Source organism: Castor canadensis, chromosome 4 (genome assembly GCF_047511655.1).
Source record: "Castor canadensis chromosome 4, mCasCan1.hap1v2, whole genome shotgun sequence".
Classification (NCBI taxonomy): domain Eukaryota; kingdom Metazoa; phylum Chordata; class Mammalia; order Rodentia; family Castoridae; genus Castor; species Castor canadensis.
The window spans coordinates 18,748,503-18,766,100 of record NC_133389.1 but is presented as its reverse complement, the minus strand read 5'-3'; the positions used below and the strand labels follow the sequence as shown (position 1 = coordinate 18,766,100).

Genomic DNA, 17,598 nt, shown 5'->3' with positions numbered 1-17,598 from the left:
CTTTCATCTGGGACCCAGACTCCAGGGAGCAAAGATTTTATTACCCCCTGCTGTGCTCTCTCTGTATGTCTAGCCCCACAAAACCCAGGAAAATATTAAGAAACTTTTGCTCTACTTTGATTTAAAATAATATGCTTTAGAGTGTTTTGGTTTTGTTTTGTGGCACTGGGAATTGTATCCAGGGCTTTCCCCATACTAACTGCTCTACCTCTTGAGCCAAGCCTCCGGCCCCCTTTTTTTTGGTATTTTGTTCCTGAGATAGGGTCTCACTAACTTTGCTCAGACTGGCCTCAAACTCATGGTCCTCATGTGACCACCATGCCCAGCACTGGAGCTACTTCTTATGCAGCAATAGATCACAATGTGCCAACTATGTTCTCAGCATGGTGGCATTACTAGTTTTAACTCTTCCTTAGCAGTTGAAATGCAAATGTCAGGTACGTATTTCTACCTTCACTAGGCCATGACTTTGACCCTTGCTCTTGCTGGGGAAAGAGCCAAGCTGGCCTCCCAACATCTGCAGCTTCATCTGTCCTGGTGCTTCCTACTTGTAACTGGATATGCAGTCACTCACATAAAGAGGCAAACACTTCAACTCTGAGAAATACAGTCTTGGTATAAAGCCAAGTTTGTGTCTGGAATTGAAGAGAAATTGCGGATGTTTAAGAAAGTGATGGCTATTAGTGGAAAGAATTTAAAAAAAGCAAGAGAGAGAAGAGAGGCTGGAGTAGAGCTCAGTAGTAGAGAGCCTGCCTAGCATGCACAAAGCCCCGGGTTGGTTGAATCTCCAGCACCACAAAGAGAGATTGAGAATTAGGCTGAGATCAGATGTGAAATGACCCCATCCACCAGGCCTCATTACATGTCACAGGGAAATGCGCTGCTAAAGAGAGGTGTGCCCCCAGGCAGCATTATATGGATCTCTGCAGACCTCCCTCTGAATCTCAGCAGCCAGCTGTCCTTCTTCGTGCTCTGCAATGCTCCAATTGGGATGGGATTTTCCCAAGTTCTTTGCCAGAGAACCTCAGCTAGGAAGAAAAGCAAAGTAAACAAATCTCTGGGAGCCAGGTTTTCCTACAGTCTGCCAGCGAGCTTTTGGCTTCAGGGACAAAGAAGGTGATTAAGTAGTTTTCCCAGGAATAGCCCCAATTCAGATAAAGTGCACTTTCAGGAATATTGTATGTTTAAGGACAGGAGCAACATAAATTACTACAAAGAGTCCCCGTCCCTGCAGGATTGATTCACAGGCCTCAAGAGTGCTAGCTAAGCACCCTTCTACTATGGTGCACCCCAAGGCCAAGAGCTACATTTAACCCTCTGTGATTTACTCCCATCAGCTAGAGGCTGTATTTAAAATGGCAGAAAGAAGGCAGGCAGCATAACATAGCCATTAAGAGGTCAGAGTCCTGCTTCTGCCCTTTACTGGTATTACAATTTCTCAGCTTCTTCATCTGTAAAGTGGGGGCAACTATAACACTTGCCTCCTGCTGTGTTTTGAGGATTACACAGCATAAAACATGGAAAGCCCTGCCCTGCCTTGACTTTCCCTCAGAAACCCCAATAAGGGCTCTGTTTCAATGGTCCCCTTATTCCGACTCTGTCTGCTGGAGAAAACCTGGTGTTCCTTCAATAACCCTGAGAAGCACTGATACTGAACAGCAAGATTTTATGACTTGGAAACTGTAGACATGAGACTGAGCCATGTGTTACATCATGAACAAGACAGGCGAGGCTGCTTTATTGGGACTTCAGCTCAAGGGGGACATGACAGTGATTGAGAGGGGGATCACGCTTGCTTAACAAAGAGAGCAGCAGGCTTTTATTCATATTTTTTCTAGAATGATCTAAAGCTTGATTATTGTCCACTGATCATGGGCGTGGATTCAAAAGTTGTTCCCCTTCTTCAAGAGCACTGTGACCTTGAGATTGGTAGGCAAACGGGTTGTCTGCTGGGTGTCTCCTTTAGTTGACGTCATCTTGCATCAATGTCCTGGCCTCATGGGTTGTTCTATCTGGGCCTTAGGATAAGGCGGAGGGGTTGTAGGTGCTTAAGCTGCCAAGAAAGCACAAGGGCTGGTAGAAGAAACACATATCTATTCCAACAGACAGTAGTTCAAGTTAACACTGTGTTGTGGACTTACGAAACATTTTGCCTGATCAACATGACTGTATGCTGAGCTGAGAAGAATCTGACTCAAGGGTGAAGACAGCAAAAGGGACAGACAATATGAAGACAGGGACGCTAACCATTTTATTTCACTTTAGTCATCTAAACAGGTATTTGCAGTGCTCTGGTGAAGAGTCAGTGTTTTAGCAAAAGTAGCTTTCAAGTGTCCGCAAAGTAACCAAGGCAACTGTATCATAGCCAACACATCAGAGGTGTTATCTCCAGCAAGCTGGTGGAACACTAATAATGTATTGCCCAGATGTGTGACCTCCAAAATTAGTGATTTTTTAGTTCAACTAAGAACAAACGCTATAGCCAGGCACAGGTGGCTCATGCCTGCAATTGTAGCTACTCAGGAGGCAGAGATCAGGAGAATCATGGTTCAAAGCAAAGAGTTATGAGACCCTATCTCGAAAATACCTAGAACAAAAAGGGGCTGGTGGAGTGGCTCAAGAGGTAAAAGTCTGTCTTTGACAAAGGAGCTAAAAATATACGATGGAGAAATAGCAGCCTCTTCAACAAAAACTGCTGGCAAAACTGGTTAGCAGTCTGCAAAAAACTGAAACTAGATCCATGTATATCACCCTATACCAAGATTAACTCAAAATGGATCAAGGATCTTAATATCAGACCACAAACTCTCAAGTTGATACAGGAAAGAGTAGGAAATACTCTGGAGTTAGTAGGTATAGGTAAGAACTTTCTCAACGAAACCCCAGCAGCACAGCAACTAAATAGCATAGATAAATGGGACCTCATAAAACTAAAAAGCTTCTGTTCATCAAAAGAAATGGTCTCTAAACTGAAGAGAACACCCATAGAGTGGGAGAAAATATTTGCCAGCTATACATCAGACAAAGGACTGATAACCAGAATATATAGGGAACTTAAAAAACTAAATTCTCCCAAAACTAATGAACCAATAAAGAAATGGGCAAGTGAACTAAACAGAACTTTCTCAAAAGAAGAAATTCAAATGGCCAAAAAACACATGAAAAAATGCTCACCATCTCTAGCAATAAAGGAAATGCAAATTAAAACCACGCTAAGATTCCACCTCACCCCTGTTAGAATAGCCATCATCAGCAACACCACCAACAACAGGTGTTGGTGAGGATGTGGGGGAAAAAGGAACCCTCTTACACTGTTGGTGGGAATGTAAACTAGTACAGCCACTCTGGAAAAAAAGCTAGACATTGATCTACCATTTGATCCAGCAATACCACTCTTGGAGATTTACCCAAAAGACTGTGACACAGGTTACTCCAGAGGCACCTGCACACCCATGTTTATTGCGGCACTATTCACAATAGCCAAGTTATGGAAACAGCCAAGATACCCCACCACTGATGAATGGATTAAGAAAATGTGGTATCTATACACAATGGAATTTTATGCAGCCATGAAGAAGAATGAAATGTTATCATTCGCTGGTAAATGGATAGAATTGGAGAACATCATTCTGAGTGAGGTTAGCCTGGCCCAAAAGACCAAAAATCGTATGTTCTCCCTCATATGTGGACATTAGATCAAGGGCAAATACAACAAGGGGATTGAACTTTGAGCACATGATAACAGCGAGAGCACACAAGGAAGGGGTGAGGATAGGTAAGACACCTAAAAAACTAGCTAACATTTGTTGCCTTTAACGCAGAGAAACTAAAGCAGATACCTTAAAAGCAACTGAGACCAATAGGAAAAGGGGACCAGGAACTAGAGAAAAGGTTAGATCAAAAAGAATTAACCTAGAAGGTAACACACACGCACAGGAAATTATTGTGAGTCAATGCCCTGTATACCTATCCTTATCTCAACCAGTAAAAACCCTTGTTCCTTCCTATTATTGCTTATACTCTCTCTACAACAAAATTAGAAATAAGGGCAAAATAGTTTCTGCTGGGTATTGAGGGGGGGGAGAGGGAGGGGGCGGAGTGGGTGGTAAGGGAGGGGGTGGGGGCAGTGGGGAGAAATGACCCAAGCCTTGTAAGCACATATGAATGATAAAATTAAAAAAAAAAAAAAAGAGGTAAAAGTCCCTGCCTAGCAAGCGTGAATAAGCATGAATCCCTGAGTTCAAACAGGTTATTAAAGTCATTTTTAATATAGAACTGCATCCATCAAAGTACTTCCTACTGTATTTCTTGGTTCATTCAACACCTTGTTGATTCTCATAACTGCTGAATTCCAGAGAATTTCAGGACCATATTATACAGCATATATTATATAGCAATTCCCAGCAACATTTGTTTTTCTCATCTTTCCTAGTAATAAAAATTTTAGTAGCCACCCAGAATCGACATACTTGTTGGCTTCCCTTGCAGGCAAGTGTAGCCTCTTGACTAAACTTGGACCAGTAGGATGTATGGATGGATGCAATATTTGTTTAACTCATAACCCTTTTCTTCTCTTTTTTTCATGGTCCTGTTTTGCATCCTGATGCTTGGGATGTTGGATCATAAGGACTGGTGACTGAAGACTTCTTGGAGCAGATTGCTTCGTTTTCAATTTGACTGTCTTGTTAAGCAACTGTTATTTGGGGTTTTCTGTCACTTACCACCAAGCCAAATCATTATTAATTCAGAGGCAAATGGTGTAAATGAAGCACTTGAGGAGGTGGCACTTGGTGACAAAATTAATAACTGCATGGCTTAGCTGAGGTTGCATCATGTGAACAATAGCAGCAATAATAGTACTACTAATGGCTCGATTTTCTGGTGCTTTATAATTTCAACACTGTTTCATATGCATTTTCTCTTTTGATCTTCATAGTAACTACTTGGGCCACAGAACTAAAATGACGTTGTTGGTAGCCTTTAAACTGAAAGCCATTTTCTCCTCATCCTGAGGGTTCAGGTTTTTCTGACAGACCTTACCACCTGGTCTGTGTAAGATAGGAAGGGAAGGGGAAGCTAGTTTTGAGCTGCCTTGCAAGCAAGCATTATATTTACTTTGGTGGCCTACAGGATGGTGTCTTCATTTTGGATTTCCCCAGGTACTAGCGGTTTCTTTGGGAGATGATTCCAGGAAGCACTGTGAACAAATGGGGAAGTGAGACAGGGAACAGAATGAAGCAGGCCTGGTGTGTGCTAATGAGTAGGTTACATCTTTAGAAACTGGGCTTTGATCCTGTTGGGTACATCTGAGTAGACAGTAAAGGACACACTCTAGAATTGTCCCAGTGAAAGGAAAGGAAGTTGGAGGATTTAGTCACCAACTCCTGAGTCCCATTTAGCTTTTAAGGTTTTTTTGGCAATGCTGAGGATTGAATAAGCTAAGCATGCATCCTACCACTAGGCAGTACCTCCAGCCCCCTGAAGCTTGTTGACTCATGGTCACTCCTGGGAGGCTTAACTCTCCAGCACTGCCAGCTGTGTGAGTGCTGGCCATGTGCACATCTGCTGCCCCACAAAGGTCTGTGGGCAGCCAGACAAAAGGTCTGAGGCAAGAACCCCTCAGGGGACAGGAGAATTGTCTCTCAAAGCAATGGGTGAGCTCAAGGTAGACTGAAGGGCTGGGGAGACATCAAGAGCATCTCCTACAGAAGGATGGATGGAGTTTGCAAGATCCGGGATCTTACCTTTTCCAGGATCACTTCGAGGTGCTCCCTGGAATCAGTCCACTTCTTTTCTCTGACACCACCATGGGCCAAACCGTCACCTCTCCACTCCATTGATCAGTCCTTCAGCACTCACATTTCCTCTCACCGATCTAAAGGGTAGGATGGAATGGTAAGAAGAACATTTTTTACCTAGAAAGGTAAAATAAATAGTGTTTGATGCTAGCAAGGTGGAATTTTAGACATCCACAGGGGAGATATTCTTTTTGAACTACAGAATATTTCTCTGCCTAGGAAAAAGAACTATTGTGTTTATCCCCAGGAAGCTTCTTTGCTTGTCAAAAACTCCCATAGGATCCGGTTACAAGGCAATTCGCTGTGTACCCACCAATATGGAGGAAACAGCAATGTTTCTTAATCTTTTGTCTCCTTGAAGACTTCTGGGGCATTCCAATATGCCATTTCCTTTCATTAAGAAGAAAATTGGCACTGAGTTTTCCTAGATTTGTTCTCTTTCAAAGCAAGCACTGCTTTTGGCTGGAATACTCTGCATTTAGCAGAAAGCAACAATGACTCAGTGAACCTGTTTTGGGTTTTTAAATGCTTCTAATAGATGAAGTCAGGGTATTGCTTTTCTGAACCTGGCCATGTTGCTAGCTCCAGTATTTAATTTAATCTATGTTTATTGAAAGACCAATTACCTATAACTTTACAAAGCACACGCAGAACTGGAATTGGACTAGTATACCTTGAATTAAATCAGAGTCTCCCAGTAAGAGCAGTGTGACCCCTATAAACCTCCACTATATTTTAATCTGTGAAATGGGACTGGCATCTCTCTTGTGTAATCATTGTAAGGATTATATATAGGTATGTATGTAATTCTATATTAAGTGAGATAGCACTTCACACAATTTAGATGATTTTTTTTTTTTTTTTAAATCCTGAGATATAGCTCAGAGGCAGAGCACTTGCCTAGCCTGTATCAGGTCCTGGGTTTGGTACCCAGTACTGCAAAAAAAAAAAAAACAAAAAACAATAGTCAAACAAACAGAAAAACCAGAAAATAACAAGTGTTGAAGAGGATATAGAGAAATGGAAACCCTGTGCATTGCTGTGTAAAATGAAAATTGTAGAAAATAGTATAGCTACACCCAAGAATCATATTAACCATCTGGCATTTCCTCAAAGAAATTAAGCAGATGTCAGGGCGTGGTGGTGCACACCTGTAATCCGAGCACTTGGGAAGCTTGAGGCAGAGGATCTCTGGTTCAAGACCCTGTCTTTAAAAAGCAAACCAAAAGTTAAACAGAACGACCAGATGACCCAGCAATTCTATGTCTAGGTGTGCACACAAAACAGAGGAGAATAGGAATTGAAGCACTCAAATGTTTACAGCAGCATTATTCACGAAACCAAAAAGGTGAAAATAACCCAAATGTCCATCAGCAGAGGAGCAGATGTGTACGTGCAGTGAAAGATTATTCAAGAGTTAGAGGGGAGGATGGCCTGATGCGTGCTACAATGTGGATGAAGCTTCAGAACCGCATGAAATAAGTCAAAGGACGAACACTGCACGAGTCCACTTGGTAGAGGTACCTAGAAGAGTCAAGAAGGTGGAACCGAGGCTACCAGAGCTGCAGGAGAAGATGAAGTGTTCTTAATGGGTGCAATTGGGGAACAGGTTCTGGACACGGACAGTGCTGGTTCATCTCCAGCACCATTAAAAACGAAACAAAAGTTGAATAAATATTTTGTTTTGTTGTAAAGTATGTGTTTTCCTTTTTTATCTGAATATATGAGAGTTTTGTCAAATAACAAATTAGTTGTGGTAGAGGAGAGGGAAGAAGAACCCTCAAGGCAGGTATTACCCCAAGTTAATAGAGCACCTGCTGGGACTAAGCTTATAGACCTACACCTCAGGTCAAGGTCATTCACATCAGTTTATCAGGTGAAAACACACAGATGTGTTGGAGGTAGTGAGTTTTCAGATTGATTGTTTGCATACACAAATAATGCATGCTTAGAGTTGATGTTTTGTTTTTTTTTTTTAACAAACTGTACAAATGTCTCAATACAGAGGAAATTCAAGGCATCTCATTTCTGGGATATTGCTGAATTTCTTGCTTAGTTAAATTGAATTTGCAACTCTACAACTCCTGACATCACTAGAGGTCCCACATATGACATATGTGAAGTCTTTAGTCAGGCACTATTGAGGCCACATATGTTTGGGGGGGATTTTTATACTGCCACCAACCAAATTTGGAGGAGGTTGATAATGATGTTTCTAATTAACTACTCTCTCAAACTTTCTTATAGGTGCAGTTGACCATGTTGGACAGCTCAGAACAGTAACAAATGAGCAGAAATCTGCTGGGAGTTTTCTGGAAAAGCTTTCATTTCCCAATGACAGAGGACCCTGGCTGCAGACCAGACCTTCCCTTTTGCTCTTTGCACTAATGGTGATGTGATGTCTGTAGCTACAGCAGCCACCTTGTAACCATGAGCTGGACAAGTCAACTTGGTAAGAAGGATTGGTCAGCTCCTATTGGCATCAATGAGTGGCTGTACCTTTTTACCTTCCCCTCAACATTTTACTATGAAAATTTTCAAGCATACAGAGACGTTAAAAAAATTGTATAATGAATACCCACCATGTAGTTTCTACAATTATTTTTATTGTATGTGCTTTATTACATATCTATCCATCCAAACATCCTAATATTCATTAGTCATCTTTTTCTAAAATGCATTTCCTAAGAACGCATCACTCCTGTACAGTTTGGTATTAATATCATTGAATATTTCATAATTCTCTTTTAATTGAAAATTGTGAGATAATTGTAAATTTATACACAGTTGTAAGGAAAGATGTGGAGAGATTCCTTACGTGCTTTGCCCAATTTCTTCCAATGGTAACATTTTGCAATGTGATAGTGTAATATCACAAGCAGGACATTGATTTTCCCCAGTCGACTTGCAGTCACTTGTGTGTGCAGATATGGATGTATGTGTGTGTGTTAAGTTTTATGCAATTTTATACCTGTGTAGACTCATGTGTTCACTGTTATAGTCACCATACTGAACAGTTTTGTTTGCAATTTATCTAAAATTTATCTATTCTATAGGCAAGTGGATAAAGGATGGTACCTTCAGACACTGGACTATCATTCAGTGCCAACAAGAGATAAGCTATCTCCAGGCACTGGTAGCGTGATCAGGAAGATCACAGTTCAAAGCCAGCCCAGGCAAATAGTCCATGAGACCCTATCTCAAAAATACCCAACACCAAAGAAGGGCTGGTTATGCGGTTCAAGTGGTAGAGTGCCCACTTCACAAGCATGATACCCTGAGTTCCAACTCCAATACCTTCCAAAAATTAAATAAATAAAATCCTGCGTATCCCCGTAATATTACTTCTCACAATATGTGGCCTTTCAGCATGGCTTCTGGAAAAGGAAAACTACAGAGATAGTAAAAAGATCAGTGATTGCCAAAGGTGAAGGGAAGAAGGAATATAGGTGAAGTCCAGAGAATTGGGGGAGGGCAGTGAAAGTGTTCTGTGTACTGTAGTGATAGGAGTCGATTCTTAAATTACCTGTGAATTACATTTATTAACCCTAAAACCAGTGGCTCAAGCCCATAATCCTAGCTACTCAGGAGGCAGTGATCAGGAGGATCATGGTTCAAAGCCAGCCATGGCAAATAGTTCACGAGACCTTATCTCAAAAAAAGAAAAAAAAAAAAAAGAAAAGAAACCTTCACAAAAAAACAAATAAACAAAAACCCTAAAAACTAAAAAGAAGGGTGGAGGAGGGGTAGATCCTGAAAAGATAAGGACCCAGAGGGTGCCAAGCTCCCTAGCAGGCTCAGGGAGAGACCCCAGGGAGGGAGCTCAGAGCCCTGAGCTTCGGTGTTAAGACCCAGTCCTGTGCCCCACTTTCATAACTTCAACTGGATTGCGCTGCTTTCTAGAGTGAGCTCCACTGCTGTTGGCCAACACAAGAAACTGAAAGAGAGAATTTCAGATGGGGTGGAATGATCTCACACTGCAAAAATCCCAGCAGCCATGTTGCGAATCCTAGGGACAGCTCTAGGCTGAAATGTCACCAACCTCAAAATGGCTGTGGGCGGCACTTGCGAGTCGCTGGTCAGGGCGGCCTGGGAACGAGGTGAAATGCCCAGGACCTCTGTGTGCAGAGGGCCTTCTGAACCTCCAACCTGGCCCATCGGCTTCTCTCCCAGGCCTGCTGAGCCCTTTCCGAAGACTTGCTTGTTAAAGGAGGGAAGAACCAACAAAAACATAGGGTGAAATGAAAAACATTTCTCCTGGGCCAAGTCCTGGAGTTAAGACTTGTTAGTGGAGCCCACCTGCTATCCTTTTAAATAGCTAAAAGACTTTTCAGTCTTTCGCCATGAAAAACTACATCCTCCCCACCGCCCTTTCCACCCTTCCACTCTCCCACAGCCTGCTCCCCTCCGCCCTAAAGCCCTATAATTAAGAAGGCTCTTTTCAGACTGGGATACAATTCAGGCACAATCATTATGGAAACTCTGCCCTATTTCTGTCTTGACTGACAAGTCCCTTTGTGTAAATCTCATTAAATCAAACCAGGGACTCCTCTTTTCGAGACAATTTCTAGGAAGAGAAAGCTATGTTGATTTAAGAAGTAATGTTGCAAATATTAGGTATGAGACCTCTTTGGATTAGAAAGTAATATTATTTCACTCTCAGAAACCACTAACAAATCAACCATGAAAAACTGATAATGGTTTTTGTCACCCAAGCATCCTTTTTTTTTTTCGTACCCTGGTAGAATTCTCTGGACTTGATAGGAAAGAGAAACACCTGGCTTTCTTTGATGAGCTGTTTTATTTTCAGACAAATGAAACTCCTGAAAGTATTGCTTTAGAAACTATTTTCAATTCATTTTCATCCTGTACGTTTCTGGTACTTAGGGGCAATTTGTTTCTCATTTGATAAGAAAAATGATTCGTAGTCAAACTCTAAGCCACAGCGGGTTTTTCTTAAACCTTGAAAAGTAAAATGTTTCTTGTATAAAATTTGAGGCAACAGTGAGACTGCTCTGTATTTTATAGAGTAGCATCTAACGTACAATACAGAGACATATTATCTGAGCTAGAAGTTGTGGTAGCTGTTAGAATTTTAAAATGTACAAAGTCCCTAATTTTATACCAGGTGCTCATGCTTATAATCCTAGCTACTTGGAGGCTAAGATCAGGAGAATTGAGGTTCGAGGTTCCAGGCCAGCCCAGGTAAATTGTTTGTGAGACCCCATCTTCAAAGTAACCAGAGCAAAATGGACAGGAGGTGTGGCTCAAGTGATAAGAGTGTCTGCTTTGCAAGGAAAAAACCTCCTAACTTTAAAAAGATTTCTCTTCCCTAGTAACTTTTTTCACCAAAGGATAGAAGTGTGTTAAGACCCTTCCTTACCATCAAATGCCTATGTAGACTATTAGGTGCATTGTCTGGCTACCTACCAAGAACAGGCAATGGTCTCACCTAACCCTGCCCTTCTAGTTAGTCTGGGTTGTTTGCTTGAACTAGGGCTCTCTCCTTGCCACTGTACCTAGTCCTAGTGACTGATCCTGAATCCCCAGAGGGCTTTATTAAAGGTTTAGTTTCAAAGTCAGGTGTGGTGGCATATGCCTGTGACTTGAAAGACTGAGGCAGGAGGATCACAAGCAAGAACCTGAGCTATGTAACAAGACCTGTCTCAAAAAACTAAAACCAAACTAAACCAAACCAAAAAATTATCAAAGGCTAATTTCCATCAGGTGCCGGTGGCTCACACTTGAAATCCTAACTACTCAGGAGGCAGGGATCAGGAGGATCATGGTTTGAAGCCAGCCTAAGGAAGTAGTTCTCAACACCCTATCTCAAAAATGCCTAACACAAAAAGGGCTGGTGGAGTGACTCAAGGTGTAGTCCCTGAGTTCAAGCCCTGGTACTAGGAAAAAAAAAAAAAAAGTCTTATTTCCACCAACCCTTCAGTCTTAAAGGACTCTTCCTCTACTCCTAGGTCATGCTTATTTTCTAACTTTGCACACGCTTGTTGCCATCAATGACAGATGGTCAAGTTAGGAATGAGGGAGCCAGTTGGGATAGGATGGAAGATGGTGTGTGGGCTGGAAGCTTAGCTCAGTGGTAGAGCTGTGAGCTACAGTTTCTTAGTGGTGTGAGACCCTGGGTACAAGTCCCTGGATTTGACCACCAGCATCGCAAACAAAATTTTTAAAAATACTAATAATAGAAAAAAAATCATGAGAATAAGTGGCCAGGTAGGCAGCTGGCATAGAGAATCTGAGTGCCACACACAGCCTTCTCCAGGCTCCCCGATGCCTACTGCTCCCTATGTGTTTCCATTCTCTTGCCTTGTATCTGTTTATGCAGTAGGCTGTAAGGTGTCAGCCTTTGAGGGGTCCCCAGCCTACCACCACCTGTCTAGATGCCCATGTAGGGAAGAGACGACCCTCTTCTTCCCGTCAGAGGGAGTGCCAGGGGAAGTACAAATGCCTAAGATCCAAGCTGTTGAACACAGATCAGATACACTTGACAGGATATCCTGCTGGTAGAATCGAATCGTCTTCCGATGGAGTTAAAGAAAGCAAGCTTTAGCACAGAACCAGAAATATCTCTTCCCAAATGAGGTTGTGAAGACCTAGGAAGACCTCGTGAGGCTTAGGAGTGAAGGAAAAAAGTCTCAGACAAAGGGAGGAGGGAGAAGAGGGTGAAAAAGAGCAGGATTACAGGGGCATACCCTCTAGTGAGATTGCATAGTGATTAGCACAGTGACAATGAATATTTATGAAGGTAGCGCTGATTATTTTTACTGGGCTTCATTTGAATAATCATGAATATGTTTCCATGCATTTGCACCTAATGGGACGGTTTTCAGTCTTTAATGAGGCATTGGCGAGTGTTTGAAGAGCTAGGGAGAGGAGAGCTAGAAGGAGCAGGGAGCTGGATGAACAAAGTGGGTCACCACCCTTTGGCACGTTTTTCTCACTGTACTGCTCTCTTGTTCCTGCCATTCTGTCCATCTAGAACTGGGGTGGGGGGGGAGGAGAATGTCAAATCATGCATTGGGCACCTGTCAACACATAGGCAGAAAATGATCCCTGCTTCTTCTAAACTTGCCGCACCCTTGAAGAAAAAGACATGTGGACACTGTGTCTCACATTTCAATCCTTCTGGTTGCTAAAACTGTGCATCTGACTTTCAAGAAGGTTAAGCAACTTTCCCAAGGTCACAAGGCTATATAAGGGCAGACCAAAGCTTCAGGTCCATCTTTCTGGTCTCTTCCAAAGAACAGTGTCCTCTTTGCTGGGATCAGTCTTGGGCTATGCCTATTGTTCTGCCATAATTACTAATGGGTTGCCCCTGCCCCTGTCAACATCCCTGGTGGGGTGTTGGGTGCCAATAAATGATGGTGGTTATTTGGATGGGAGAGATAGCAGGAGGACAGGGTGGTGGAGACATGAAAGGTAGAGAGAAGGGAGCATCAGTGCGTTCTTGTGAATTGTTGAGTGAGCAGGGAGAAGTGGGGGGGAAGGAAGACTTTGGAAGTGAATTCAATCTCTACATACTGAGAACAAAAGGCAGACATGAAACCACCATGCAGAAGACATAAGCCAGAAGACCAATTTAGTAACTTCCTGCAAAGGGTCCAGGCACACCTGTGTGGGCAAGACATGCAAAGGAGAGAGGAGGTCATTTTGTCCTGCAGCTGGGTCCAAACTGCAGCTCTAGCTTTTTCCGGTATCTGTAGCTTGACCTTGGGCAGCCCTCCTGCCCTCCATGCGTCCCAGGCTGGAAGCTGGGCTGTAAGGGGTTCGCCAAGTGCCCAGCATGGATGCAGACCAACACGTGGGAGCTATTATTAGGCAAACCCTGCAGGCGGAAGCAGAATTGCCATCGGGCTGCTAGCTCCTCAGGAACTGGAGCGGGGGAGGCAAGAGGGTGACTCAGCTGTTGCTGCATCCTTCCTATGCTGGGCTACACCTGCTACATCAGCTGGCCTCTCCCGCCCTGGGTAAGGTTCTGGGTCCGTGCTGTCAAAGCAAGATTCCAACTGGGGTTTATTTTCTGGAGGTTCTAAACCAACTCAGCCCCCTCTCCCAATGAACGCATTCTTTCTTTGGATATGCTAATGCCTTCAATTAGATCAGTGTCTAATTTATCAAGCCCTAGGCTTTGTCTCTTAAAGTGGACTTTTCCCTATCACAGACCTTTTGCATTAGATCTTTTAATAGTTCACCTGTAAAGAGGTTTTTTTTTTTTTGTTTTTAGCTTGGAGTTCTTTCAAGGCTATCTTAGTCTGGGTATCCAACTCAGATGGCTTATCCAGCCATTGATCCAGCCATCCATGTACCCATTCAACAAAGCTGTGTTTGAGTGTCCACAATGACCTTTGGTAACTTTTTTTAAAACAGGAGAAATTACATCTCACTTTCCTAATCTATGAACTGGGTTGTTTAGTGCACTGTTATGAGGAGTAGATGAAGTAATTCTTGAAGGATTAAGTGAGGAAAAAAAATTGCAAGCACCATAGGGTGCCAGAGGCTCAAATCTGTAATCCTAACTATTCAAGAGATCAGGAGGATCGTGGTTCATAGCCAGCCTGGCCAAATAGTTTGCGAGGCCCTATCTTGAAAAACCCTTCACAAAAATAGGACTGGTGGAGTGTCTCAAGGTGAAGACCCTGAGCTCAAGCCCCAGTACTGTGAAAAAAAAAAAAAAGAAGAAGAAAAATTGCAAGCATCATAGTGGATAATAGTTATCTGTTGGATACCTCAAGGGCCAGGCACTATGCTTGGGGGTTTTACTGGTGAACTAGACACAGGAGGCCCTGTCCTCATGGAGCTTAGTCTATAAGTGATAGAGCCAATGCAATTCCAGTAGTTTGGGATATGAAGTGTTACAGAATCTTCTAGCATCTAAGAAGCTCTGACCAGTGACAAACTGTCCTCCCAGAGGAAGTGGGCTCTAAGCTACAACATGAACACTGATTAACAGTCAGGCAGACACAGAGGTAGAGAACCTCAGTGCATGATGAAGGGACTGTCCTGGTGCTAGATCTCCAGGCAAGATTTTCTTCCAACAATGAAGCACTGAAGAGCTAAGGTGGTCTTCCTTGCCTAGGGCTTGGGCCAAAGAGGCTGGGGATGTAAACTAGGGCTGGATTTGGAGGAATGAGTAAATCCTAAAATCTTAGGATTTTTATCCTAAGAATTTTTGGGTGTTTAGGAGATCTTGGTCCACAGGTTTGATAAAAATCAGAGCATGGTGAAAGAGTTAGAGGGCTGTGGATGATTTGAAGCTTTCAAGTTTGGACTTCAAATTCAGTAGTAGGAATTAAGACTACCTGGGATTAAATGCTGATGTGGTTGTTCATGGCTGCATGCTTGAGACATTTGCTGTCTTACTTCATCTTCCATTGCTATAACAGAACACCTAAGACTGGGAAGTTTATAAAGAGGAGAGGTTTATTTAGCTCATAGTTCAGGAGGTTGGAAGTTAAGATTGGACAGATACATCTTCTTGTGTTCTGATGAGGGCTTTGTACTGCTCCATGCATGGTGGAAAACTGGAAGAACAAGTAGTGCTTGCAAAGAAAGGGGAGGACAAAAGGGGCCAGACTCTTTAAAACAACCTGCCTTCCAAATAACTAACCGACTCTCACAGGGACCACATTAATCCCTCCCTGTGACCCAAATACCTCTTAAAGGCCCCACCACTATTCAATACTGTTACATTAGCAATTAAATTTCAACATGAGTTTTGGTGGGGACAAACCATTGCTGTTACCTACACTCATTTGCAAGCTGGGATAATCACAGGATACAACTCAGAGGTTTGTTAGAGGATGAGGGTGAAATGAGATACTGCTCACTGAAAAAATACTGAGAACAGTGCTTGCTAGGGAAGCAGGGCTCTGCAAACAGTGCTATTATCCTTGCTACTACAAGTCTCAGAAGTCCCCAATTCTACAAAGCCAGTTATCTAATGCACTCTCAAGGAACATAGAGAGAGGAGGAAGCCTGCATACTGCCAGAAGATAGAGACTCCCAGAACTTCCGGCTCTGCCTTTTCATAGTCTTGATCCTTGCAAATGGTTACTTGGTTTTAAAGGTTAACTAGAAAGGCAGGAGTTGCCAGAAGCAGATCTTCTAGGAAAGACAGAAGTAACGTCTAGGATACACACAGCTGAAGGAAAACTGTAGTGATCCTTTGAGACACAGATGCAAGACAAGCAGAAATAGAGCAAACTGGTTATTCAAAACAGAGGGGACTGGAGGTGTGGCTCAAGTGGTAGAGCACCTGCCTAGCAAGCTCAAGGCCCTGAGCTCAAACCCCAGTACAAAAAAAAACCCCCAAAACTGTGCTGGGCACCTCTATTTCTAGCTACTCAGGAGGCAGAGATCGGAAGGATTGTGCTTTGAAGCCAGCCTGGACAGATAGTTTGCAAGACTCTTTCTCGAAAAAACCTTTCACAAAAAAGGGCTGGTGAAGTGACTCAAGGTGAAGGCCCTGAGTTCAAGCCCCAGTACCACACACAAAAAAGCAATACACAAAACAAAAAAACCAAAATGAAAACCAGTGGGAAAAGGCAAGGCATGGTGGCGTGCACCTGTAATACCAGCACTAGGAAGGCTGAGGCCGGAAGATACTGCAAGACCATCTTAAAACAAACAAACAAGAGGGCAAGAGTAGTATGTTTTAACACATACTAAATACTTACTGTTTGTAGAACAATTATTGAAGGCATACAAGCTCTGTTCAGAATACAGTATTCCATTACAGAAGGAGACTCAGGAACTTCACAAATTGTGTTTCATTGGATGGGGGCGTGGCTCAGTGCTAAAGGTCTTGCCTAGCATGTGTGAAGCCCTGGGTTCCATCCCCAGTAAAAGAAAGGACAGAGGAGACAGAGGGGCGAGAAAGGAGGGAGAGAGAGAAAAGGAAGAAAGAATAAAAATAGGGGAAAAAAAAGAAAGAAGGAAAGTAAGAAAGAAAAGAGAAAAAAAGAGAACCACAACTCCAACCTGCCCAGTCTTTAGTATTTGCACCTGTTTTGCCTGTTTTTTTAGGAAGGAAATTTTCTTGGCATGTTTTCACAGTAAACCTCATTTCTTCCTGTATCCCACCACTGTACTGTCTGTATTTTGATTTCTACTCCAAGGTGCATTATTCATTGCTTATAGTTACTCTATGCACTTAAACCACAGCAAAGCTTAGAGGAGTATTTAAAGGAAAAATCATACATGACAACTTATTTGCATAAAGGCTGATGTTGTGATGTTGTGTACCATGGTGGGTTTTTTTTTTGTTGTTGTTGTTTTTGTTTTTCCTCTCTCGGAATGTGGGATAAGCAGAAGAGAAAGAAAACCTGCCTTCTGTGTAGGTGGAAAGTCTTCAAAAAGTTCAAACTTAGCAAGATGCATTTATTTCCTGTTGCTGAATAAAAAGGTGTGTCTTTGGGGCTTTAACCTCCTTTCTGGCTTCGTGACTCTGAAAAATGCCTGTGTGAAGAATGCCACGGGTCACAGGAGTTACTCAGCTGAGTAAATATACATGGGTGATTGGGAGAGGGGTACAAAGTCTTTCCTAAGTAACCAAGTCAGAGCTAACAATATGCAGTTGTCAGGCATCGGCCAGGCCTGCCTGAGCTGTCACCTCCACGCCTCCAAGTATTCTAAAGATAGTTGTTGAGGACAGTATTTGATGGACTTAGTTTTGTTTCCTCGATTACAGGAGCAGAGTTCATCAGAGCAGTAATGGTGAATGCAGCTCTGGGAAGGAAATACAGTGATTCTAGGTGGGAAATGCCCAGCAAGACAAGCACGG

At 42.7% G+C, this 17,598-nt stretch overlaps 1 long non-coding RNA gene across 1 annotated transcript; it reads right to left on the bottom strand.

The window, feature by feature from the left end:
* Window positions 1-1,722: 1,722 nt before the first annotated feature.
* Window positions 1,723-16,820, bottom strand: LOC141422462 (uncharacterized). The gene is made up of 4 exons (XR_012447016.1): window positions 16,493-16,820; window positions 5,745-5,875; window positions 5,116-5,197; window positions 1,723-2,053 (listed from the first exon to the last, which is right to left on the bottom strand). It is a non-coding gene; the product is annotated as an uncharacterized lncRNA (long non-coding RNA).
* Between the last annotated feature and the right edge of the window lie 778 nt (window positions 16,821-17,598).